This window comes from Hermetia illucens, chromosome 3 (genome assembly GCF_905115235.1).
Source record: "Hermetia illucens chromosome 3, iHerIll2.2.curated.20191125, whole genome shotgun sequence".
NCBI lineage: Eukaryota > Metazoa > Arthropoda > Insecta > Diptera > Stratiomyidae > Hermetia > Hermetia illucens.
Window position 1 is genome coordinate 169,623,292 of NC_051851.1, and position 20,471 is coordinate 169,643,762.

At 43.6% G+C, this 20,471-nt stretch overlaps 1 long non-coding RNA gene across 1 annotated transcript; it reads left to right on the forward strand.

Moving 5' to 3' along the window:
* The first annotated feature begins 716 nt into the window (after positions 1–716).
* On the forward strand, positions 717–1,816 carry LOC119652518. The gene is made up of 3 exons (XR_005249552.1): positions 717–828; positions 884–987; positions 1,046–1,816. It is a non-coding gene; the product is annotated as an uncharacterized LOC119652518 (long non-coding RNA).
* Positions 1,817–20,471: the final 18,655 nt, after the last annotated feature.

Genomic DNA, 20,471 nt, shown 5'->3' on the forward strand with positions numbered 1-20,471 from the left:
CCTAGAGCGGAATCTCACAATCAAGATTCTATTAGAAACTAGCCATAGCAGGCAGCAACAGTCTAATATCAGATTCGTGACTGATGCTACTAGGCTTCCTAAGGTCCAAAAAGACAGTCCTACATGGAGGAGAAGCACCCTCCAGAATGCAAGCGTCTCACCTCACTTAGGCCCGGGAAGCCCAACTTACATTCCTGAAATGATTGCTCAAGGAGGACGATGTAGGTTCATTAAAGTTAAAGAAGGCGAGCAATATGAAGGTTGTCGATACTGTTGTTAAAAGGTAGGCCCTCATTTCAAATAGCTTCCGTTAGTAAAAGATTGTAGCCATCATGTCAATCCCTATCCGCTTTTGGGCGCCTTGTATTACAAACATCGAATACTCTGAGTGCATCCTTCAATCTTGTGTCTTTGATTGTCGGCAAAATGTATCCCCAAAATATCTGAACCTCATAGATATATATAATTACGTAGATAGATAATCGTTACATAAACGATGATTTCATTTTGAAAAGTCCCTTCAAAAGGTTCCATATAGGCAGTCCGACCAGTTTTTAAGACCAACTCCTTCCTAATCATCAGTTTAGCCCAAATTTCACGACGAATACCGAGTCGCCCTTGCTTACCCTTCCTATCCACCAATCCTATTAGGACTCAAAATAGATATACATGTCGGTTTTCAACAAGTTGATTGACGGGCAAACACAGTACGTTGACAGTTTTGTGTGGTTTCACTCACAGATATCCTGTGGGGGTTTTTTTCCGTAAAGATTTTTTCGTCGTTCTATTTTTTGCACAACATTTTATCCTTGACAGATAAGGATATATGTAGGTGACTCCAAATATACTGCATAGATATCCAACTTTATTTTCGTCACTGCAGTTAATGTGCTAGTACTAAGTGGAGCGAGAAAATTCACAAGGACGATAGGAGGAGAAACAGTGGAGTTCGTGCGTGGGTTTACGATGGAAAATCTGCTCCTGTCAGTCGGTGATGTTTTCATTGAAGCTTACATTTTAAGATACTTACCGTGACGTTTTTCAGTCGATTTTGACAAGCAGTATATTTAGTGGCATGATCCTATGTCGTCCTGTTGCTTAACTGGGTGTCTGACCCTCATCTTATCAAGGATATTAAATGGCGCTAGGAATGGAATGTTGCCAAGTCAATTTTGTTCAGAAATTATCAAACGACCATTTCCATTCCAACATCCTTAATTACTTAAAAAGGAGCGAATGCACATAGGAAATTCTTGACACAAATCACTATTAACACATACGAGTATCAAAAATCCAGCAAACGTCCAATGGTCATCCACCCCGAGGCGCAAGGATGACCTGCCACCAGAAAATTACAAATTGAAAAGGGAAACCTGACATATCTTTTCAGATGTCCAATGATATCATGTTTCTGACATAAATGGACACATAACGACATACCCGAGAAAATGTTAGTTGATGTCCTTTTGCCCCGACATTTTGTTGTGATTTATTGTCGGAACGGGAAGTGAAGAATGTTATATATGGGTTTCCGACACAGTTAAGGGTGCTTCAGTCGGGAAGGATGCAAGTAGCGGAATAGAGAGCCAGGTGCATATAAAATGTGAAATAGGACTCAAATAGGATAGTGCACGACAAAGGATGCAAGTGATTAATCATACATTGTATTGCATATGCTGGAACTGCGGAAGGACTCTTTAAATGTTCGCTGGTCATCTCCGAATGGGATGATGAAGGACAACTATCGAAGTGACCAGCTATTTCTGGATAAAAAGGAGCCTGACTTGAAAACAGTCGTTTATACTGATTAGTTTGACAAGGGTAGCTATTCAGGTTTTCTCTCTAGCTCTCTAAATGTGTACTTTGTTGATATACGAATATCCAAATGACTCGAAAACCGGAAGCGGAATCTGGGATTTTTTTCCCGCAATTACCATCGACAGTCGAAGATGCGCAATGACTTTGCTCCTCTATAAAATTTCGAACAATGCGCTGGGAACTAAATCTCCTGTGGACAGTTTTGCACGGATGGAGCGACTGTGAGCTACTGTAAATCAATCGCTAATAGTGCTGTTTTCACCAGACTTGGGTATGTTCTTTAGTGTAGTCTATATTACTGCAAATGTATGACCTTAAGATACACTAGAGGGGGTCTAGTCCATTTCCCCAAAATATTTGAGTAGTTATCGGTATGGAGGCTACTTTGAGGACGCCAAACTCTGTAGAGAACTTCATGAATTTTTTCGGAATTTTCGTTTTAAGTAGTAGAATGGGTCCATAAAAGAAATGACCACTTTCCGGCCCCGTGCTTCCGCTGGGCGGGATCGGTTTCGGTCGAAAGATAGCCCACGTGACTATATTTCGTTAGAAAAAATCATTTACACTCTCTTTTGAATATATTATGACCCTTCTTTAAACTCAACGTGAAATGATACATGAGTGTTCATAATCCCCACCTTCCCGCCAATTTTCCTGCCAGTGACAGACAGACAGACAGTTATATGTTTTACAATCAAAGATCTCCCTGCTTGTCGTGAGTAAAAGGATAGGAATTTGTGGTAGTTTGTGTTAGCAACCTACAAATTTTGAAACTTGATTGCTACCGAAAAGTCAACAACGCCTCGGATAGGGACTGACCTCACGCCGAAAACGTATCAAAAATGGACAACGATTGGCTTCTGGAATATGCGCAAGGGTCCTCAGAATACTCCCTTTCTCCAACTTGAGCGGGAATCCCAAAGTTATAAGCTGGAAATTCTGGACCTAGACGAAGTAAGGTGATGGGACTCTGGAGAATACTCCCTCCCTCTTTCGGCAATGTCCTTCAAACTCTGGAAAGCTAAGTGTTCAGCCGAGTTGTTTCTGACGGATACCTCAAAGCGCGCTCTCTTGACCTGGGAGGCGGTTTCTGGCAGACTTCTCACTGCAAGATTCCGATCCATGCTAGGGGGTATCACAATTTTACAATGCTACGAAGACTTCCGGTATAGGGAGGGGAGGCTTCCTAAAGGTGACATTTTGATCTTGATGGGTAATCTGAATGTCAAGATGGGCTCTGACGCACCTTGCTCGGACATGCAATGGGGAAACACGGTTTTGGCGACCGTGACTATAATGGTGGGAGATTCGTGGCTTTCTGCAATTTCATCTTTTCATTGGTGGTACATTGTTCGAACACAGATTCTGCCATAAGATCAGTTGGATTTCAACTGACCGACTCCGTAGGAGTAATCAAATCGACCACTTCGCGATCAGCAGTAGATTTAGGAATGTTCTGGATGTGCGTAACAAGAGAGGCGCTGACATCGGCTTCAAAAGAATTACCATTTGATGGTCACTTAAGTTCGCTTGCGTGTTGGATCCACCACTTCTCGTAAGTTTGGGGAGCTGCAAGCCCCTAACGTCTACCGTTTGAACATATGATCCAGTTGTCGCTTAACGGTGGAGACCTATCTTGGAAATTGGATGGCAGATATATTGAGTATCCCATCTGAGAATATCGATGATACTCTCTTCGCCGGTGCTACCCAGGTCGTCGACCACTTCCCAAAGGGGTGCCATGAGACCTGGCTGACTGCGATATCGTGCGAAATCCCGAAAAGTTCAGCGTAGTGTACCACAAGAGAAAATTTGCTATTGCGCTGCTCAGGGGAACGGAAGATACCGCACGACGCAGTGATTTCAGAAAAGTATAACTTTTTCACGAAAAAGCTTGCAAGTGTTCGCAAATTTTTCGATGGTCCTGTCAATGACGCTAAGCGTCGACTTCTTATCTGTGATGACGAATAACTGAAGAGGTGAAATAAAGACTTCACCAGGATCCTTAACCGTATTACATCCAATGAGGTCCCTAATCTTGTGGAGGAAATGGCTAGCCAGCGAAACATGCAAATATGGACTACCCCTGCAAGCAGAAGAGAAATATTCCATCAATGCAGTTGTTTATCGCCCCACCTGAAGTTGCAGATCTGCTGTTTACGCTCGTATGGAAATCTTGGAAATATGGGGCCTTTCAGAAAGAGTGGAAAAAGAAAATGATCGCTAAGATTTCAAAGAAGGGCGCTCGTTTTGAATGTGACAGTGGGAGTGGTATCAACGTGCACTCAGCCGTCGCAAAAATAACAGCTGAAATAATCTTGGAACGCATCAAAGAACATCTGAAAAGCTTGATCGATAGAGAGAAGGTCGGTTTTCTCGCCGGATTCTCCTCTATTGACCACACCAACACTCTGTGATCATTTAGGAACACTGTGCGGTGTTTAGACATTCGCTTCATTTGATCTTCAGCAATCTCAGAAAAAGCTTTCGATAGCGTCAACAGGGAGTGAATTTGGAGTGCTCTATGCGGAAGGGGGGGGGCATTCTTCTTCTTTTTCTTCAGCCTTTGTCCCGTTCACAAGCGGGGTCGGCTCGTCGTGACCGGCTTCGCCATTTCGCTCTATCGAATGCCTGATCTGGATGCAACCTGGAGGCTTTCAAATCCCCACCCAGCGTATCAAGCCACCGTTGCTTAGGTCTGCCCTTTGGTCGTTTACCATCGACTTCGATGTTCAGACCAATCTTTGCAAGTGAATTCTCGTTTGCACGAATTGCGTGACCATACCATCGAAGACGCCTCTCTCGCAGCTTTTCCACGATCGGTGCAACCCCATAACGATCGCGGATATCCTCATTTCGGATGTGATCCAAACGTGTGACGCCACTAGTCCAACGTAGCATCTTCGTCTCCATTACCACAAGACGCCGTTCATTGTCTTTTATGGTCGGCCAACACTCAGAACCATAGAGAGCGACTGGACGGACGACATTGCGGTAAATTTTAGATTTGAGACGTTCGTTGACACGTCGATCACAAAGGACACCAGTTGCGGAACGCCACTTCATCCAGGTTGCGTTAAAGCGTGAAGCAATTTCATAACGCAGTTCTCCATTGGCTGATAGCGTTGACCCGAGGGGGGGGCATTCAGGAGAAACTAACAGTTATTAGCAGAGCGACAAATGATGGCGGAAAATGTAACGTGCTAAACCGAGGTAAAATGTCGTAGGATTTTGAGGTTTAAAGTGAAGTTTGTCAGGAATGTATTTTGTCACCGTCAATGGCGGTCCTCCTGATGCCTTATCCGGAGGACGTGAAGGAAGTCAATAGATGGTGGCATCTTTCCTCAAACACCTAGACTAGGTTAATGACATCTGTTTGTTATCTTATCGGGTCATGGGTCTTGGCCAAATAGGTCTGGAATTGGAAAGAGAGCCAAGTAGAATTGGACTTTGGAGCCTCTATGACACCACAAATGACGAATCCGTTAACTATCGCCTTCAATTGACACGAATTGAAGCTAGACTAGAATGGCAGAAGAAATGCGACGATTCATTTACAGGATGCAGGGCTTACAGCATTATCTGAGATATCTCGAAGCAGATCAAACGACGCCCTGAAGAGGTTAGCTACAACCTAGCCCGGTTCCTGAGCGATACGGAGGGTACCACGTACATCTTTACCGTTTCGGGCGCGATAACTTTCCATATTCCCCGACATTAGATATAATCCACGAGCATGTTCTTCTTACCTCCCAGAGATTCGTCGCACACAGTTCAGAAGTAAGTATGTGATTCACGATGTTCTCGAGTGACAACTGTCCCCCAGCGAAATTTCCACCTCCGCCTCATCTTTGAAGGCGCTGGAAAAACTAAAGAAGGTGTTATACAATACGCTAAGGAAAGAATAGTTTTAAAGGAATATGATAAGTACCAAAGTAGCCGCAGTTCACAACTGACCCTGCCCGCGATGTCTTACATAACCGTGTCGCAGGAGTCAACGATAGACAGGCAGACGGGCATACATTCTAATTAGGTCTTATTTTACATAGAACCTCAAAAAGGTTAGTTTTCAAAGAAATAGTATGTATGAGGTCCCGCAAGGATTCCCTTTCATAGTCCTCTGATTTGCTATGTTAGAGACCATGCCTTCATATAAGAATCGGTGAGGCAAATGGTGGAGATTTATGATAATATGTGGCCAAGATGAGGGCCTAATCGTTAAGAAATTAGTAGTCACGCCTTGGTGGTTTAACGTGAGTGCCTGTTGAGTTGACTTAACCCCACGATTTTCTTAAGACATGGATCGATTTTGTGACCACAATCAGAGCCCCGCTGAGACAAGTACAACGATATTAATATATACTGAGTGCATGGTTCAGCATCCATAGTGGTCAATGCAAGACATACTTAAATCTTTACTGAACTAAGGAGCACAGCCCCCGATTTGAAACGCAACTCCACCTTTGAGGCCCGAAGGTCCCTTTGTCCGCTTGGAAGTAATCCCAATCCAGAAGAAACTCCCATTAGAGAGCGAACCTCTACAGCCGAGCTGAAAGTATACGATCGCGGGCCCGATGGTACTAGTATACCCCTGGTAAGGTTTCGTGGCGAAGCCACTTCAGATGAGCCCCCATGAAGACTCTGATGGCCCTAATTAAGCCTTGAAGGATTCGCTAACAGCATCATGGCTAACAAACCAAGTCAATACAGTGTTTCCTGGTGCCACCACATGGAGGTTTTCCTTGGTCACTTACTTTTGGTCTGGCCGACAGGGTTGCTACTTCGTCTTCCTCGCCGCCTGTACGGCTTTGATGTGGGGTGCAACTCGTTTTTAAGGTTTTGTGTATTTTCCTGTCATTATGACATATCAAGTGGCTGTCAAAAGATAGATATTGTGATCTTCTTCCCTTTCCTACGGCCCTTGAGATCATTGCAGGATCTTTTTGTAAAACGTGATGCATCAAACTCTTTTACTGCTTTTCCGCTCTGCATAGTTGCTCCAAAAGTTTTTAAGTGAACAAATCGCTAGATATTATTGCAATCGACTCAGGCTCAAATTTCTGCTAGCTTTCATCTTCAAAATACGTAATCGGTATCCCACACTGGAAAGGAAAAAAAACCCTGTTTTTTATCTAAATTTATGAACCCAAAAATTCTGTGATTTACGATATTCCTAATGCCTTTGAATCGCCTTCTCCGTATTGAATTGAGTGATTTTGAATAGATTGAAATATTATAATGCAAATTTCTATGAAAAAATATTATTTTCCTGAAATCTAAGGCTTTCGATTTTGTAATATTGAATGAAGAAGCTTCATTCGCTGAATTTATCTGCATAAAAGAAAATTTATTTTCAAACTATAAAATCGTTTGTTATGGGAAATAAAATACGATCGATGGGATTAGATCGATGTTTCGATATTGTAGTTTTATGGAGTCAGACGGAGAAATAAATTTGAAGAGTCATCCTATTGATGTAATCCTTTTGCATGGAGGCCACATAATAAATTGTGAAAGTAACAATACTGAATTTTCATGCACCGTTAGCACCCAATGAAGAGATTGCGCTTCGACCGGGTATTTTTCTTTTCCGTCAGCCTTTGTCCCTTGTTCACAAACGGGGTCTTGATCGGTTTCGCTATTTGATTCTATCAAATCCCTGGTCTGGATGCAATTGCGAGGCTTCTAAATCCCCATCCAGCATATAAAGCCACCGTTTTTTTGGTCAGCCTTTTAGGCGCTTACCATCGTCTTCGATGTTCACGTCACGTCCATTACCGCAAGACGTCGTTCATTGTCTTTTATAGCCGGTCAACACTCAAAACCATCGAAAGAGATAGGACGGACGACATTGTGGTAAATTTTAGATTTGAGACGTTCGATGATACGTCTGCCTGCCCCTCACATCAGTCGGACAAATGCAGACATCTGTCTGAGGCCTGAGTCGCAACCGGACCTTCGTCTGAAATAAAGCCTGAAGCAGACTTATGGGTGAGCCATATATTGACATTTATCTAATGCAGAAGAAGATTTTCTCTGAAACAGAGACTTGTCTCACACAGCCATCTGTCTGTCTGATGTCTGATAATGATTCAGACATTTGTCTGACTGAAGTGAGAGACAGAGACAGACTTTTGTCTGATGCAAAAAGTGGTTTTGTCAGCCTGATGCCGAATCAGACATTTGTCTGGCAAATGCCTCTCTGACATGTAGGAGAGACCCAGACATTTGTTTGAAGCAGAAGAAGATTTTGTCGGAATCAGACATTTGCCTGACGCACTACACTAGGCAGCATTCTGTCGTATTGTGCCGTTCGGTATTAAAAAAATTGTCGTATCCTGTCGGCCCTAGTGGGGGCGCATCTTTAAAGTCCACTTCCAGGTTAATCAATCCATTGTACAACCGGCAGGTAAGGTCCCGAAATTCAACTTCTGCATAGCCCATTCTCTAGCCCTAGATAAGTCCCTGGTCTCAACTGATTGGACCCCAGCCCTCCAAATATAACTGCCTCAGCGTTTTATGACTTCATGGAAAATCCCCTTCCTTGCATTGTTGCCACCTCATATCATAAACTGGGTAGATGCCAAGTTTGATTTTCAGTAGGAACTTGTATTGCGTTACGTCAGAAATTGTAATCTGAATGCGTCAAGGAGGGAGAATGGAGGAGGTGGTTAAAAACGTCACGAATTCGTTGCGTTAGCCGTATGAGGCCGGAAACTGTCATGCAACAGACAGACTCCTTTTGCCAGCATGAGCTTCCTGGATCATCTTTTTACATTTTTTTAGAGCCTTACAATATCTTGCTGCGTCCATAGTTTCTCCCTTTGCCAGATATTCAATCAAATTTTTTCTCAGCTAAAGTTCAGGCTTGGAACTTTCTAGCACAAAGTGCAAATGTGCGGCGTTACGGTGTTTCTGACGTTTCAGGTATGCAAAAGCAACCCCCATAAGCACATTTAAACTGGAGTTTTTCTCTTCACAACGGGGTAGCGGAAGACGACACGGATTTCACACTCGGCGGGGAATTGAATCGACATTTTTTCGCAAGAAATAATCCTGCGTTAAGAGTTTGAAACATAATAGCCTCAAATTAAGAGAAGTCAGACATACAGCAGCGTTACCACATGTCGAAAAACTGTTTCCTATAGCTGTAAGGGTGTCAACACCCTTATTTTTGGAAGCGCCTCGTGTTTCCTTCATCACTAATTCATAAATTATCTTAAATTCTTTCTCATCTACTTTTGCATCTACACCACCTTCTTATCGCATTTCCGATAAATTCCATACTCTTTCACCCTATGCCGGCTCCATTCTTCTTCTGACCCCTAGCATTGTCGAATTTCTCATTGGCAATATTGATATTAATAGCGCTTGTAGCCTTAATGTCAAAACCGGCTTCAAAAAGTCAAAATCGGTTTCGAAAAGTACTAATCGAGACCTTTCATTCTTCATATCAAACAGGACTATATTCGATGAAAAAAAAAATTTAAACCCCTCTTTTGCATGTGGGGACCCCCCTTAAATCTCACCGTAGAAGGATATCACTCACTGCATGTCTGCACATTCAGAGTTCCCACCTTCTCACCAAATTTCGTGTCAATCGGTGTAGCCGTTTCTGAGAAACGTGCGTGTGACAGACAGACAGACAGACAGAACGGCAAGTATATGTGAACGTTCGAGGTTGGCTTAAGCAGGCTATACGGGTAAAGGGGAGCGCAAACAGCACAAGCAACCATTGAACGTCTACACCATACCTGCGGTAACTGAGGAGGAATTTGCGCAAATTTGTCGGAGAATTGGTGATAACAAAACACCCGGTCTGGATGCTGCTCCCAGTAGAGCTTTTAAACTCGTTGTTAAGACCTGACCTGACTGGTTTATCAGCGTTTTTGAAACATGCATGGTAGAAGGAGCTTTCTCCGACCGGTGGAAGAAGCGAAGACTAGTTTTGCTCCCAAACCCCATACCGCCCGATTTGCCTCATCGACACGGTAGGAAAGATGCTTGAAAGGGTCATCTACAAGCAATACACCGTCACCGCAGGAGTACCACAGGGCTCAGTGTTGGGTCCTCTTCTGTGGAACGTCATGTACAATGGGGTCCTTCTCCATCCCATGCCAAAGAGACCACGATAGTCGGTTTCGGAGATGATCTAGCTGTGGTTGTCGTCGCGAAACAACTTGAAGACATTGAAGTGTACGCTAACGAAGCCATTAGCACCATGTTGGTGGTCACGTCATCACTCCAAAACCGGTTATCAGATACCTAGGGGTGATAATTGACGCTAAAATCAATTTCAAGGGGCACCTGGACTATGTCTAACATTGGAGGCCCAAGATACAGTCGAAGATTACTAGCGTGTGAGAGTAATCGGAGGGAGGTAAATATGACTTACCGTTTAGTGGCGCCCAGGGTGTGTAGCGCCCACAAAACAATATCAGGCGAGGCAGCGTGTGTTATTACGGCGGTTAGACGACTCGCAGAGGGGGCGCTTTACTCACACTTTGACGTGTTGAGGAGTGGATCCAGTGGCACGGCAAGGTTAACTATCATCTGACGCAACTTCTGTCAGGTCATGGTGGTTACAGGAAGTACCTGCACAAATTCAGGCTGGATAATTCCCCCTTTTGTCTTGAATGTGGTTGCACACCTGAGGATCCGGAGCATTTTATGTTCCACTGTCCACGATTTTTCGCAGAAAGAAGGAGTTTGGAAGACTCCCTGAAAACCAACCTAAGCCCGCAGAACATCGTCGGGGAAATGTTGAATTCGGAGGGAAAACTAGTGTGCGGTGAACTCCGCAATCAAAAGAATAAAGGAGGAACTTGGAAAAGCAGAGCGCGCAAGAAGGACGGGAAGAACGGAAGGCTTGGTGACTTAAAGCGCAGTCCACCCCGCGAAGTAATGCTTTGCGGCGGTGCCACGGGGAAGGAAGAAGGAGGGGGGTGGTTTTAGTGGGTGAAAATCGCACACGCTGTTGCAACCACCATCCATAAAAAAAAGACAGACAGGCCTTGAAACGATTTTAATAAGGTTTTGTTTTGTAAACAAAACCATAAAAAACACCCCGACCGCGCGCGAACAGCCGTAAATCTCCGGACCCGTGTGCTGCGCTGGAAAGGAAGAATCCACGACGGATCACAGCCTCGTTCATTGCTCCTTCTACCTCAGATGGTTAGTGAGGTGCGGCCTCTGAGGTTCCCACCCTTCCGTGACATGCTCAAGCCATTACTTTGGAGGAGGTCCCTAGACAAGGCAAAGAAAATGTTATCAATGTCGGAAAGCCGCGGCCACTACGAGTCCTTGCAGTATCCTTCGAATGGTAACTGAAGTAGCCAATTTTATTTCCCCTGAGGAATCTTTTCACTGAGTCCACGGATCCACAAAATTTTTCGGCCATCGAATCCGCATTGGTAAACAGACCTAACAGATCCATCTCCAAGGAAGCTAACTGCCTTAAGCTCAAAGTCAGGAACATTACAGTATCGAAACTGATCATCAGGAGTTAAACTAAATCAGCCCCCACAGTGAGCTTACTATAAGGGCGCGTTAGATAGTGTAGCTTCGCGACGTACTTTCTTCTAGGATGTGAGTCGCAATTATTATAGTTCAATTTAAAGGCACGTATTAACTGAGTGTGTCTCACTCTTGGAATATTTCTATATTTAATCTTTTCTGTGAAGCAAAATTAAAAATATTTCCATCGAATAATAAACATAAATTAATAAATTATCTCGTCAAACGACCGGTTATCAAAGGAACATAAATCATTTCCAACAGATTCCTGACAACAGCCGGTTCACATCAATCTGCCAACAACAGTCCAGAAAGCCACTAATCGCGGCGTCTTATCGACTAACTCAACAACTGCCCCAATTGTTGCTGTACCGCTGGCGGAGCTCTCAGAAATGGCTACGACTAACCGCCACATGCAATACAATATATAACTAATGCTATTGAAGAAATCCCACCCGCTTCCCCGGCCCCAACCCCTCAAGGCCCCGCAGTGGAACTAGGCTTTGTGGTGCTTTTGATGGCTCGACACGCTAAAGTACAATTCATCTTGGCAGACATGATTACTGATAACAGCAGCAATAAATAAATAAAAATCTGACATAAACACAATTTCTCGGTGATTTACAGCACCCAGCAAGCTTTCAAGAGAATTATGTGTGTGCATTTTGACATAATAAACGTTTTAATGCCAGGCCTAAGATATCTTGTACTTTGGCCAAAGAAGCTGAAATAATAAAGATGACAGGCGCGGTGATAGTGGGAGCAGCCGAGAAGCTGGAGGGATGGAGCTGATGCCTCATTTCTTCTTCAGGTTGATGTGGGATCTGACCGACCCCAGGTCTGGAATTTGTCAACCGTCAGCAGTGCAGTTCTCCAAAAGAAAGCTGGGTGCCTTCAGGGGTTGCATTCACTAATTATCATTAATCTTTTTGAACTTCATGAATAGCTAAGGGGATTAATACAAAAGATACTTCACCCTCTAGACCGTTTGACTACGATCACAGCACAGCCTCCCCATCTTATCGCCCCCACAGCAATGAGGCTCAAAAATGAAGACTTCTCCCCCATCCAGAAAAGGTCATCTAAAGTCAGCGATTTTGCCATAAATTTGAAAAATTGGTGGAGAAAAAAGTTTCGAAGGAAATGAGAATTTTACAACATGTCGGCCACAATAATTATAAATGATTAGATAGTTAACAATATGAACATGATGTCGGATGAGCCATAAATTATGAAGTGAGGTCACGTCTGAGGTTAAGCCGTTGCGTCTGCCAGTGTGAATGGGAAGAGTCGCGGAGATACTTAGTTTCGCTCAATGAATTTATTGAATGTAATTTGAGATATTTTCTTATCTCTCAATTGCCGGCTTATGATGAAACCGCTACAATGAAATCTAAATGAGATTTCAAAATATCTGAATATATTAGGACTTGGGAACTGACAGAGAGCATTTGGTCAATTATTTATTGTTTGACATATTTGTCGGAAGGCTGTGATAGGGGCAGTTGATGCATGAGATCTGGCATGTGTTGGGTGATATGGGAAGCTTCAGTAATTTTAATCGAGAGGATTAAGATAGATGCATTAAGAAAAAAAATAGATTTTAAAATTAAATTAAATTTGGTTTGCTTCGATGATTCTCATTAACCGAATCAGTTGTGATTATTGGTCCCCGATGAATGAATGTGAATCTCATCGAGCTCCCATGACCCCTCTTCTCCGATGGAAAAAAAACCATTATCAATTACTATCCAAATAAAAAAAAACGGATTTCTCGCCAACATGGGCATGTTTTGAATGAAGATTATGCTCCTTTTGCGAAAAGATTCATGCTGGTCTCATCGTCCTCTGTTTGGTTCCACGAGCGTTTTCGTTGATTCGGAAGCTCAGTGATGTAAGTTATAAGGATTCTGTTATATGTTCGTTGGGAAACTCAGCTATGTGATACGTAGTAACCCAAAAAACCTATAAGGGATAGGGACACTTTTCCTTAGGGCCCACATTGGGCGCCATTTGCCAAAAGATTTTTTGATACCCTTTGACATTTTAGGTTATTGTCGATGAAAGCCTAATTCATTATAAACACTTTTTAAGAATTCTGTTTGCCATCGCTCAATTTCTACTCAACTATTCTGGCTGCAAATTTTGCCCTAATTATCTGTACTGTTCTGTACAAAGTGCTCCTGGGGCGAACCAATCGCAGGTTATCTTAGTAGAGTGCGTTCCACTGCATAGCTAACAATGCAAGTGTCGCCCTTCCTTAATGTGCGACTTGTCCACTATCACTTTCGTCTTCTGATCGCATCTCGTACAGATGAGAAGCCTGTGACATAGTAGTAGGCCAGCGTATTCCAATAATACCATTGCAGACAGGTGCTAGGACTAAGAACATTGGGTTTGTTCGTATTTATCATCATCATCAACGGCATAACAAGCCTTAATAAGGAACTCCAGATATTCTGGTTTTGCGCCGCGGTCCACCAATTCCATATCCCTAAAAGCTGCCTACCGTTCTGGCCTACGCCATCGTTCCATCTCAGGAAGGGTCTGCCTCGATTTCTTGTTCTACCGTGGTTATTGCCCTTATAAGGGCCTCCATAAGTCCATCACATCATCCTATTCATGTAGGCGGCAAGAGGTTTTTCGGAGGAATCTTCTCTCTGACTGACAAGATCATAGTCTTGTTCGGTAACAGCTATGATCCTTTGGTGAGACGTTTCGAGCGGAACAGTTTTTGTATGCTGAAATAGGCAGTGTTGACAGCCAACAACCATGCGCGGACTTTATCGTCGTAGGTGTTATCGGTTGTGATTTTCGACCCTACATTAGAAGTTATCAACGGTCTCAAAGATGCAGTCTCCTATCTTTATTGTTCACGTTTGACCAATGGAGTCGATGAAAAGATGGTGCAAGTTGTGCAATACTCCAACAGTTCTTCCATCTATTGCCGCTCAGAGAAAGTCTAATCTTTGCTGGCAAATCAGCAACAGATCAGATTTTCTCTCTGTGGTAAACGATGGAAAAACTCAGTTGCATCTTCGTCCAGATCGAGCAGGTGGCGCGAGATCTCGGACTGCACATTAATGAAGGCAAGACGAAGTACCACCAATGTGCGAGGCCAGATAAAAGCAGCAGGATCACTCTCAAGACCATTCGACATCAACAACGGTCTACGACAAGGGGATGCGCTATCATGCGTCCTCTTTAGCCTGGCCCTCGAGAAAGTGATCCGCGATGCTGAGGTAAATGCAGGAGGTACGATCCTCTTTAAGTCCACCGAACTACTGGCCTATGCTGACGATATCGACATCATGGGAAGAACAACCCGAGATGTACAGTCTACCTTCATCCAGATCGAGTAGGTGGCGCGAGATCCCGGACTGCACATTAATGAAGGCAAGACGAAGTACATGGTGGCAACGTCAGCACCAAAAGTCAAAGAACGGACAACATCGAATCGCACTCTTGAAACGAAAACAATGAAGATAGGAGACTATAACTTTGAGACCGTTCAAAATTTCTCCTATCTAGGGTCGAAAATCACAACCGATAACAGCGATGATGATAAAATCCGCGCACGGTTGTTGGCTGAAATCAGAGCCTATTTCAGGTTACAAAAACTGTTTCGCTCGAAACGTCCACCATAGGGTCAAAGCTCTAACTCTGCAAGACTACAATCTTGCCAGTCCTTATGTATTCCTCGGAGACTTGGGCTCTTAGCAAAAAAAAAACTGCGAACTATTGGCCGCGTTCGAAAGAAGAATCCTCTGAAGAATTTTTGGACCCCAACATGAGGATGGACGATTCCGTAGCTACATAATGACGAAATCTATGAGCGTCGGGGCGTCAAACAGTGGAACCAAAGTCAGCATTGGCATACTACGAGACCACTGCTCAAAAAGCAGGGACAAGCAAAAGCACATCTGAGATCAGTATATCTGACGTCAGGAAGGGGGCAGGCCTCAGTGGTGGCTCTGGTTTATCTCCATCGCCTCTTTCGTACGTGAAACTGACAAAGGATGGCTCGTCCGACCTCGTACTTGCATCCTTCAAAGTGACATATCCACTTGATTTCGATGCTGTCTCGCAACTCTCCTTTCAGCAGCAAGGAGTATTTATTAATCCTTACCAGCAGAATAATTTATAATCAAATTTCCGTGTCGTCGGCCGGCCTCGACCAGCATAGACAACTTATGAAGTAGTTTATGTCTTTATTATCAAAATATGAGAGGCCTACGTACGAAGCTGTCGTGTTTCAATCTTTCTGCCCTAGCTTTCCAACACAATCTCATCTGAATCACTGAAACGTGGTTCGATGATAGGATTTTAAACTCTGAGTTCCCCGAGGGGTTCTCTGTCTTCCGCTGTGATAGATGTCGCGTAGCTTCTGATAAGTCGGCTGGTGGAGGTGCATTGATTAAGTCCCCTGTACAGGCCAAATCCATCTTTTCTTCATTTTCTACTCCCTGTGATTGTAGGTATCACCTTACGTGCTTTCCCTCCCAATGCCGACCCTTTAATTATATGTTGCTTATACTTCCCTTGCCTCAGTCTCTCCTATCTGTATGATGATTTCTTCGGCAGTCTCTCAGAAGTCCTTACTGCATCTTTTCCCTTTCTTCCCTTGCTCTCTTGGCCTAACATTCCCGGCACAACTTCCAAATTGTTCCTCTCATCCGTCTCTCTCCTTATTCACTTTCATGAATTGCTGTGCTGCTCTTAAGTTCAACCGCATCACAAATCATCTAAATCGCGATTTCGATCTCCGACATGCTCGAACGGTTCCTTTCTCAATCTTCTCTTGCTCTTCCCTATATTGCTCCCGATATCCATCATCCTGCCCTTGAGATCGAGGTACAACTATCATGCCTCAACTTCTATACTATGTGCAAGCCCTTTAAGCTCAACTTTTGTAAGGACAATTTTGAGGGTTTGAACTTAGCTCTGGCGTCAATCAACTGAGCTCTCATTCTCTAACCATTGACCTGAAACCAAGCCCTTCTTTCCTTTTATTCCATTCTGTTTGACCTCCTTCTTAGTTACGTTCCTTCCTCTCCCAAAACCCTGAGCACCTACCGATTCAGGTTCACCACTGAAATACATAAAAAATTTCGTCTGAAGCATGCTGCGAGGAAAAAGTTTTAAACCACGGGAAGCCGTGCAAACTTTAACTATTAGAGCGCTCTGCGAACTTCAAGGATTCAAGGATTATCTGGATAGTGTTGCAGTCGAATTGGCGCATGTTAAATTGACACCTTTCTGGTCTCACATCCGTAACGACCGCAATGCCTCCCAGTCCCCTCCCACTTTCATAAAATTCTCTGGCTCCACTGCCACCTCTCCTTTAGCTATTGTGTCATTTACTTTGCAGTTACTTCTCCTCGGTGCATAACTCCTCTGCCTCTTCTTCCTTTCTCCTTTCTGAGCACTGTTTCCACCGAATCTTCTGCTATTCTCCTTCTTACTTCTTCTTTGATTGAGTACCTCATTGACAACCTTCATGCCTATGTCGGACCCGGCCCCGATGGTCTTCCCAATTTCTTCCTGATTAAAACCTCTAAACTCATTTTCCTTTGTCTCTGCACTATTTTCAATTAGAGCCTCGAAAAGTGTAATTTTCCTAGTCTGTGGAAAGAAGCCCGTATTTTTCCCATACACAAAGGCGTTGACCATACTCTTGCTGCTGCTTTTACCGCTTTATTTCGCTCCCCTCATCCTGCTCCAAGATCCTCAAGAGGTACCTCGATGACTGGTTGACCACCCGCTTTGGTCACCTTATAAGCAGCACGGCTTCATAAAACGTTGACCCACTGCTACTAATCTTCTGGACATCACCAACTTTGTGGCCAAATACCTCAACCCTCGGTAGCAAGTGCACGACGTTTACATGGGCTTTTCTAAGGCCTTCGATTCCGTTTACCACGAGATACTATTGTCCAAACTCGCCTCTCTTAACATTTCTCCATCACTCATTACATGACTTGCCTCCTACCTCTTCTTCCGATCTTGTAGTGTTTCCTTTGATGGGTCCACTACTAGTCCTTTTCCCTGTCCTCTGGTATGCTTCTAGGACCTCGTCTATTTTTATTCTTTATTAACGACCTCCCCTCTATCCTTTCTTGTCCTTGCTTGTTATACGCCAATGGCCTCAAACTGTTTTCCTCTGTTTCGTCCCAAACTGATCGCGCTTCCCTGCAGGCAAATGTGGATACTTTGGTCAATTGGTGGCCAGTCAATCAGTTGGCTCTTAATGTCAGCAAATGCCACTCGATGTGTCACTCGCTTAAAACCTCTCCCATCCCTTTCTCCTACTCTCTTGGTTGTTGCTCTCTGTCATATCTGGAGTCTATCCTCCACGGGCGTAACCTCCGTTTTCACTACTTCGGTTGGTGATAAACCGTGCTTCCAAAATGTCAGGTTTGATACTGTATTCCTGTACTGATTTCACCTCACCTTAATTGCGTGGATCACCTAATACATATGGGTAAGGATGATTCGCTCCGGGAAGTCTACAGGAACAATGGCTATCGTGGAAGCAGGGCCTGCCTCAAATGGAGCGATAGTGAAAGCAAGGACGCCAGACAGGTATGCTTAGTAGTATAATTGGTACACCCCAGCGTAAAGCCGGGATGTTTAGAGTTCTTTATTAAGGTAGGACTGCAGCGGACACTGGTTGTTGCACCGTTGGACGATTATGATGATCGTTCGGGCTCCGAATATGAGGGAGGTACATGTGTGCAAACAAAAGTAACTTTTATCGCTTTATCACTAGCGAAACATCGGCTGAGTGTAAGATACTCTATCTATGAAGTTTTGGTATTCAATTGAACCTCCAAGGAAGAAGACCTTTCCCGAAAAAGAGTGAAGGAAGTGGTTGACATAATACAATAATAATGTCTTGAAGAAGTGCTCCCTCACCAGTCAATAAAAGTGATCGGGTCTTCTCTGAATTGGTGCCCAAAATAAAAATATGAAAGGCATCAGCGACTAAATTTAACCTCGTCATCTTATATCTTCGTGTTAGAAAGTTAAATGCAACTTTGTAAAATATCTCGCCACCTCCAGCGAATATGCAAATTGCTATTACCTATTAACAAGTTTCCTCATAATTTTAAAATGCTTAAATTATGCTTATGGCTTTCCACAACGAGTAATACCATAGCCATCGTCATAAAACGTCAATATCATCTTGAAAATAGTAAATAAACCATAAAAGCATCAATTCCTCAAATGGCCCCGTCTCCCCTTCGCCACTAGTTATGGCAGCGATAAAATTGGATAGACCATTCAAAAATGCATCTCACACCGGTCAGCTCGCCATTCCTGCAAGTCCACTGGACCGCCTGCCAGCTGTCACATGGCTAACCGGCTATCGCTATCAAATTAATAATATGAACTTATGCTTCCGACTCGGGGACCAGTGAATGTCGATCCGTTGCTAATAAATTTGTATTATCTAAGCCTGTTAAAAGTATGATTTAGTGAATGTTGTACGGAAAAATGTCCGTGTTGGGGCAAAGTGGAGAGAATTTGTTGATGCAAGCGGACACCCAGGCATGTTCGCCAAACAGAACGCTAAAAATTATGGCGCTTATCGTGACCATCGGTCAGAAGTGCGACATAATTTACATCGGAATGAAACCTGAGAAAAACAAAGACTGCAGGGAGCTGGAGTCTGTGACTGGTTTGGGATTCAGACACCCGAGATCTGTCAGATAGGTTCGCCTAGGAGCGAGCTAAGATACTCGTGAATTTTTGGAAAGGTACCATAGGGACATAGACATGTGTAAGGTTACCATGGACCAGTATAGCATGGCCTGCCAACTACACCACACCTGGCTGGATCATGAACAATTCAGAGAAGGGTATTCTAAGCCCCACAAGGGACAATCTTCCAGTTGTCCCTCTAGGATCTCCTTCCTCGTCTGATGTAGTGACAGTAAAGCGATCATCTCGAAATGCCCAAAAGAAAGTAGATATCACCTTTTAACCAAGTTCTGCTACGCATCCCCCACCTTGCACTACATCTCTCTCCAGCCGGATAGCAAGTAGTCGAAACGAACGACCCATAAAATTCATAATGGCCATCATATCAATAAATCCTCAACAGCATCTTGTTTTTCTCCCATAAATTTATCGTGACAGGTTGGGTCGATAAAGCTACAGCGTATCTGGCCGGTATGGCGGTCAGCATGGGGCCTAGAGACAACCTGTCCCCAACATTCATTTCTTCTTGTCGCTTCATAAAGTGCTGACAGCAGCCAATTGGTTGCTCTTGGTCACTTCTTGGCCCTTTCTTGAAATGAGGTTCCAATTACATGTCTCTTGTGTCACAACGTGTCACATATGGTCAACGTAAGCGACACATTTGTAACGCGAGATAGTCACAAGGGGAAGATCCTCATGAGCGCAGCGGGTGGTGTCCCGACATGTTACATTGGCGACTCATAAACTAAATTACCGCAAGACCATTACTGGGATAAAAAAAACCATCCCAGATTCTTATGGCCGATCAAGATAGTCAATTATTAAGCAAATTATGAACTGGAGGCGGAAATCTCTCCGTGTTCAGCGCCTAGACCGGGGTTCACAGTCCCAGTCGACCAGGGACGCGTCTTCGGGGATCTCGCCAGAAGGTGGGTCTGACTAAGGCTCACAGAACTCATTCCTGGATAATCTTCGAATTTACGACAATCCGGGAGTTTAATTGATTTCAAATAGAAATTTATGATCAAAATCCTGCAGAGTTATGTAAATAGCTGCATGTGATCGACGCGAGAGTATTAAGAGGACACAATTTTGTCAGTATCTTCTGGGGACGGCGTGTTTTCTTTCTGAGCGGATCTGCTTGTTCGTTTCAGCCTCCGAATGAAGTTTTGTTTAATTTTATAACTTTTTCTCGGAACTTTATGGGATTTTTATATGAAGAGAAAAATGTTTATAGCCAGCGAGTATGGTTGTCGACAAGGGAATAAATTACGCTGATACAAACCGGAAGATTTTTATTGTTTCTTTTAAAAGTTTATTGTGACAAGTTTTTAGTTGGTTATAGTCGTTTAATTTACGGACTATAAATAACGCTGAGAAGAGAAATTTCAACCGGAAATTACACACACAAAATACAGATCACTTTGAAC